This window comes from Lupinus angustifolius, chromosome LG03, assembly GCF_001865875.1.
Source record: "Lupinus angustifolius cultivar Tanjil chromosome LG03, LupAngTanjil_v1.0, whole genome shotgun sequence".
NCBI lineage: Eukaryota > Viridiplantae > Streptophyta > Magnoliopsida > Fabales > Fabaceae > Lupinus > Lupinus angustifolius.
This window is the reverse complement of record NC_032011.1, coordinates 15,454,417-15,462,314: the sequence shown is the minus strand read 5'-3', so window position 1 is coordinate 15,462,314 and position 7,898 is coordinate 15,454,417. Positions and strand designations below refer to the sequence as shown.

General features: G+C 33.6%; 1 long non-coding RNA gene across 1 annotated transcript in view; it reads right to left on the bottom strand.

Annotated features, from left to right (window-relative positions):
• Positions 1-7,688, bottom strand: part of LOC109343507 — a 16,501-nt gene extending 8,813 nt beyond the window's left edge. The window contains exons 1-2 of the long non-coding RNA XR_002107222.1: positions 7,676-7,688; positions 1,451-1,453 (exon numbers count right to left, since the gene is read on the bottom strand). This is a non-coding gene — a long non-coding RNA (uncharacterized LOC109343507). The remainder of the gene's footprint in view (positions 1-1,450; positions 1,454-7,675) is intronic.

Genomic DNA, 7,898 nt, shown 5'->3' with positions numbered 1-7,898 from the left:
TAAAATTCAAATTTAGAATAAAAGAAGAAGAAGAAATACATAATCAACTTTCAAATGAAATTGTTAGAAGCATGAGCCATCCATCCAAGGATTGGATGCTTTAAGTTCCAAATGAGATTACAAAGTGGATTTTTGCATCTCATTTGCCTTCTCCTTTATCCTCTTGAATTGTAAAGTAAAAACTATAAAACTTACTTACAAAAGCTTCTATGAACTAAGAACAAGAAGAGAGAATTGTGTTTTCACTTCAGGGAAGAATATTTTCAAGGCAAGAAGATTTTTAAGGGATGATTTTGTTTTGAATGAAGGAAATGCCTCCCTATTTATAGATTTTTCCCTGCCACCTATGAGCTGCCTGCTTGAGCAACTTGGTCTGTGCCAGGTTGGTTTGACTGAGTCGGGCTGGTGTCCAGGTCAGCTCAGCGTGGCTTGGTCCACGCTCAGCTGCCTGCTTGAGCACCTTGAGTTTGACTTCTTTTTCTTCTTGGACCATGATTCTTTATTCTCTTTTCTTTTTATTTCTAAATCCTACAAAACACATTAAAAAGAAATACAAACACAAATATACAAGATTGTGATATTTTATCCAAAAAGTATTGCTTTAAGTTGGTTTTTCTCAATTATGGTTAAGATAAGTGCCATAAAAGTGTATCAAATTTAGGTATGTTTGGCACTTATCAATCAGCCCAAGCCCATAACTAGTATTGTTGTTATCTAGATATATGAGCCATTTCACAAAAATCTCCACCTTGGCGCATATCATCAATCTCCATCTTCCACCATTGGGTTGGGGCACTCAAAGTCTAGCATCAGTGAATGTTCAGCAAGATCAGGCAATGCCTGAACTTGTCCATGGTAACTTGTTTGGTTAAGATATCAACTGCATTTTCTAAAGTGTTAACTTTCTGCAATAGTATCTGCCCACAAGCAACCAACTCCCTAATCTTGTGAAATCTCACATCAATATGTTTGGTCCTAGCATGATACACCTTATTCTTTGCCAAGAAGATAGCACTTTGACTGTCACAATGATACGGAACTCCACCTTGCTAAATATCTAACTCATTTACCAACCCTATAAGCCACAAGGCTTCCTTAGAAGCTTCACCAGTTGCCCTGTACTCTGCTTCAGTTGTGGACATAGCAACAACAAACTGAACTGATGATCTCCACATAATTGGTTCACCTACAAGGATGAAGACAAACCCTGTTGTGGACCTTCTTTCATCCAAGTCTCCTGCATAGTCCGAATCAACATAACCACTAACTGAAGGCTTACTCTGTTAACTGCCAAACATGATACCGAGACCTGTAGTCCCCTTCAAATATCTGAAAATCCATTTGATTGTTTTCCAATGTTGCTTCCCTGGTTTAGACATGTACTTGCATACTTGACTAACTACTTGTGCCAAGTCCGGTCTAGTACAAACCATAACATACATATAGCAACCCACTACACTAGTATATGAAACTTTTGACATGTACTTCTTCTCTTCCTTTGTCTTTGGACACTGATCTAGGGAAAGTTTGAAGTGATTTGCCAATGGAGTGCTTACTACTTTAGCATTGCTCATATCAAATATCTCTAAGACCTTTTCAACATAGCTTTGTTGGGAGAGCCATAGTTTTCTAGCTTCCTTATCTCTATGAATCCATCACAAGAATCTTCCTAGAAGCCCTTAAATCTTCCATATCTAAAGATTATAGAGAAAAGAGAATAACACAAGAGATTTGGTAACGCGGTTCGACCAATTGTGCCTACATTCCCGGAAGCATTGAGAGGCTACCACTATATATTATTAGAGAATAAGGATTTGTATTTGACTATTCTTCTCCTTAAACTCATCTACTCTATCTTTGCTAATATCTTTGATGCACCTTGTCTAGTCATCACGCCTTCGCCCTCTTTAGCCATTATCTAACGTCTGGGTTAAGAGCCATCTACCAATTGGGTCTGATACCAATTATTGGTGCAGCGGAAGCGACCATTGCGCAGCGTTGGCCATAAACAATCAAATAACGTGCATAAGATTAAATAGAAGAGAAGAAACAATAGAATTTGTTAATGGGGTTCAGTCAATTGTGTCGATGTCCCCAGGAGTGTTGAGCGGCTACCAATATATTATTAGAGATTAAGGATTACAAACCCTAGCACACCCATGGGTCCACTTTCTCATGGGGTGTTTCTATTTGGTGATTATATCTGGTGCACATTATAACAAGGGACTTGGGTCTAATATATAACATTGATACTCTATTCTATTTTAATACTAGACAATATGGGATTTCATATAATAATATATTTCAAACATCCCCAATAAAATCTATAACACATGATAGTGTAAATGAAACAATAGGAGTTTCATTGAAAATGAGTATCATGTTGGAACATTTTTAAAACTTAGTTAGATATTTTTATAGCAGAAAAATGTATGCACTTACAATATATATGTTTTATACGCTGTTATTATATCATCCAATATTTATATTTAATCATCATTAACTTTTTAAAAAGGTAATCCAAATATATGGTAGATAATATAATGAGTGTGTGTAAATCTTTATACTAATAGTGCATATATATTACACTCTTCTTATAATGGTAAATACGTATTTTATTACTTTAAAATACTAATATATCATTTTAGTGCTTCGGTGATAAATACATTAAAATGGTTATTCAATATTAATATTGAATTAGTGGTTCTCATTCTTCCCTATTTGCTTATGATAGACTAAACACGACAAAGGAGGATTGAAAATATGCTTCTTATAATAAAATTCATGTTAGAGGTGAAAGAAGCTTTGAGAATGATAAAGAATGATAAAATAATTGGACTACATAATACACCTATTGAGGCTTGAAAAGTTTTAGGAGAGGAGAGCAAAGTATTATATGACACACAAATATAGATGGCAAAATAGGTAATTCTTGCTAGTCCGCCTGCATAACCTGCAATTTTTTGAGGGCATGACATGCAAATTTTATATATTTGCACGTTTTGTTGGGCCCATTTGCCCACTAAGATCGCCGACATTTCTATTGGGCAATGTGGCGGCCCACGGACATAATGCAAGGGGAAAAATATAAAAATTCAGATAAGTTATGTTGTAATGTGATTTAATGTATCAAAAAAATTATGATGTAATATGATTTGGTAAACATCATATAAAATATCAAAGTTTTTTTTTTAAATTTTGTTCTCTTCAACTGCTTTACTTAATTTTTTTTTATTTAAATTATTCACCATTGCATGTGGGCTGCCTGCCTGCCCTTTAGCTCATTTTAAAACGGGAAAGACATGTCATTTTGTCCATTAAGACAATGCGAACATTCCCACACTCACTTAGTTTTTTCTGGGCACGGACAAAACAGGTTGGGTAGCCCATTTTGTCATCTCTACTCACAAAATTGTTTAATAAGATCATAATGTCTACAGATGAGTGGAGTAGAAGTATTTTAATCCATATTCATATGAACGTGGGCGACATATAAAATTATGCAAACTATAAGGGGTTAAACTCATTAGTCATACTATGAAGTTATGAGAGAAGATGATTGGACAAAAGGTTGAGAAAAAAGATCTATATTAATAAAAAAACAATTTGGTTTTATGTTGGGAAGGTCAATTATGGAGGCTATATACTTGGTAAGACGATTGATGGAGAGATTATGGAGGAACCAAATGGACTTGCACCTAGTCTTCATTGATTCGAAGAAGACGTGAAATAAGGTGCTTAGAGAGGTTTTGTGGAAAGCTCTAGAGAAGAAGGATGTTCAAATTGCCTACATTCAAGTAATTATTAATATATTTAATGGGTTCAAGACCAGTGTGAAAACACAAAACAAGATCTCATAAGCTTTTCCTATTGCCACAAAACTATATCAAGGGTCAACATAGAGCCCTTACTTGTTTACATTGGCTTCAGATATGCTTATTAAGCATACCTAAGAAATAATATTACAATGCATGTTTTTTGTGGACGGTATTGTCTTAGTGGGAGACTCGAGAGAATAATTAAATGAGAAGCTACAAATTTGGAGACAAACTTTAGAAGCATATAAAATTCGTATATGTCGAAGTAAGACAAAGTATATGAAGTGTAAGTTTAACAAGAGGCAGACAAACCCTAATGTAGAGGTAAAGATCGAAGATCATATCATACCGCAAGTAATTAGGTTTAGGTATCTTGGGTCAATAATACAAGACAATGGGTTCAAGTGAGTTGGATGAAATGACAATGTGCTTCAGAAATTTTATGTGATAAAAATGTATCACTCAAGCTTACGGGAAACTTTTACCACACAACTATAAGATATACAATATTACATGAGACTGAAAGTTGAAGAATAAAACATTAACAAAATAATATAATCAATGTAGCAGAGATGAGAATGTTGCATTAGATGAGTATACAACTCGATAAGATATGATTAAAAATAAATGCATTAGAGAGAAAGTTGGAGTGAACCATATTGTGGAATGTATGATAGAATCACTTCTTAGGTGGTTTGGACATGTGTGGAGGTTACTAGTAGAAGCCTCGTAAAGAGAGTAGATGGAAGCCTCCTAAGATCAAAAACCATATGTGAAACGATCAATAAAGACTTAAAGATTAATGATTTATCGATGAACATGATTTATGATATAACATAATAGTGTTGTTTGATCCATGTAATAAATGTTACTTAGTGAGATGTAAGTAAGATTAAGGTTTGATTGGAGTTGCTATACTTACTTTGATTTGGTATATATTTGCCAAAAGCTATAGTGTAAATGAATCTTGTCATTTTAGTGGGAGGATGATGCTTATAGGAGCATGCATATCAATTGTCTTATTTGGTGTGATGTTCTAAACCAATTAAAAAGTCTCATTTCATTAAAAAAAAAAGTTATAAAAACATAAATTAACATTTTTATATTACTTGTTGAAATTTGATTGGCTAGAAACATTAAGAAATGATTTTTATAGGCATGTTATCTTTGTTCTGTATATCCCTCGGAAGGAAGGAAGTTTTGGTTAATTAGGCCAATTGGGGTGACAATGACAAGTAGGGGTGAGCAGGATTGGACCCTACCCGCTCACCCGGTATGACCCAATCATGATCAGGCCTGAATAAGGTCGGGTCTCATCGAGTCTAGGGCCAAGTTCGGGTTTATAAATGTGACTCGAATAATATTTAGGGTCGGGTAGGGATCAAGCATGACCCAGCCCGACCTGTCCCTCGGTCACTCACTCATCATATTTTTATGTGTCTCTATTCAAATGTGTATAGAATAATGACACCTTTTTTTATTGAAAATATCATTGATTCTCTAACTTTTTCATCATACATACATGATTAATAATATATATACATATATTATTTTATATATCAAATTACATTTTCATAATAATAAATAATATTGAGAAAACTTTATCTAAAATGAGTATACATTATATTTAATTGGGTCTAGGGTCAGGTTCGAGTTTAAAAGTTGACTCGGTCGATATTTAGGGTTGTGTTAGTTTTGGGTGTAGAACCAGGTCCGAGTTCAAAAAAATTACCCGACCAATATTTAAGGTCAAGTAAGGACAAGCCTTAACCCTTCCCAACCCGATTCATACTCATCCATATTGACAAGTGAAAAAGTTATAGAACTTTATCGTCAAATAGTAGTTGAATACATGCAGTAGTCATCTACACATGTAAGGAACCAATTTTGACTCAAAGTCAATGGAAGAACTAATAACTAGTGTTATAATGCATGATTTTTGAGGACGATATTGTCTTAGTGGGAGACTCGAAAGAATAATTAAATTATAAGCTAGAAATATGGAGACAAGCTTTAGAAGCTTATGAGTTTTGTATAAGTCAAAGTAGATAATATATGGAATGTAAGTTTAACAAGAGGCGGACTAACCCTAATGTAGAGGTAAAGATCGGAGATCATATCATATCACAAGTAACTAGATTTAGGTATCTTGGGACAATCATACAAGACAATGGATTCAAGCTGGTTGGAAGAAATGACAATGTGCTTCAGATATCATATGTGATAAAATGGTACCACTCAAGCTTAAGAAAAAGATTTGTCGCACAATTATAAGACATGTAATGTTATATGAGACTGGAAGTTGAACAATAAAATGTTAACAAGAAAATATAGTCAATGTAGTAGAGATGAGAATGTTGCGTTAGATGAGTGTACAACTTGACAAGATAGGATTAGAAATGAATGCATTAGAGAGAAAGTTAGAGTAGCCCCTATTGTAGAAAGTGTGATAGAATCACCCCTTATGTGATCTGGACATGTGTGGAGGATACCAGCAGAAGCCTCCTAAGGAGAGTAGATCAAAGCTTCCTAAGATCAAAAACCATATGTAAAACGAACAAGAAAGACTTAAATATTAATGATTTATTGATGAACATGATTTATAATAGAACATAATAATTTTGTATGATCCATGTAATAAATCTTACTTAGTAAGATTAAGACTTAGTTGTAATTGTTATATTTGCCATCATTTAGTATGTATATGCCAAAAGGTATAATGTAAATGAGTCTTTCTTATTATTTTAGTTGGAGGATGATGCATATGGAAGCATTGAGATCACTTGTCTCATTTTATATGGTATTTTAAACCAATTAAAAAGTAACATTTTATTAAAAAAGTTATAAAAATATAAATTAATATTTTTTTTATTATTTATTGGAATTTGATCGGCTAGAAGGAAGTTTTGGTTTGTTTGGCCAATTGGGTGACGGTGACAAGTGACAAAGTTATAGAACTTTATGGTCAAATAGTAGTTGAGTACATGCATGGTTATCTACACATGTAAGGAACCAATTTAGACTCAAAGTCAACGGAAGAACTCAAGAACAATCAATAAAGAATTTGTGTATTGTGATGGCCTTCACATTGTAATGAACCCAATCTTTCAGTCAAATAAGAAAATTTGGACATATAAAAGACTTACAGCGAAAGAGAACCTATTATAAAAACAAAACAAAAAAGAGAACCTATTGGATGCCATGATAAAATCAATGAACATCAATAAGTTAGTCTTACAAAGACCAATTAATTAGAAACATTATCCCGGTGGAACTAGGAAGATATAAAATATTGAAACATCAGAAGAAAAAATAGGTGATTTTAAGTGGATGATTGTGAATGTGAACTATTGTGAAGTAGTAAATCTACTTTTCTTTTTAACCGTGGTAAGGAATATTGGCCACGGTCAGTACAACAGTAGTTAACAATGGCATTGCGAAATATTAGCTACGGTTAAAGTGTACTATAGCGGCACTTCCATTGCATGTGGTAACATTAGCTTAGCCACAGTCTATATTACTCTGCCACACTATAAACCGTGGCAAAATTATTCGTTTTGCCTCAGCTTGTTCGTGGCAAATGGGCTTAGAATTAGTGACTTCATTCAAGGTTATTATACTAATTAATTTATAACAATCTAACCGTGGCTAATTAAATTAGTCATAATTTCAATTATTTTCATACATATTCCTCTCATGATCCCAAAACACTTATTGTCAAACCATCTTTAAATTAAATTAAATGTTTGCTAGCTAATAATAATAGTAATAAAAGTATTATACCATTAGCAAAAATAAATCTTATACATTTATCAAATGTCTAACATTCATCAATCTTATAAATCAAATTACAAAACATTAAACTAAGATAAGTTCGTGAATATCTAAGCAACCATAATTCCACTTTGTTATGTTTCTTTTTGGTCATTTTATACTCCACAACATGTTGGGCAACAGAGCTCACAACCACTTCACTTTCGGCATCACTCATTTACTTCCGACCGTTATGGAGTACAACAACAGTCCATTCCCCATTTACGGCACAAGCTTCTCTCTCTGATTTCTTGCATTGACCATAAC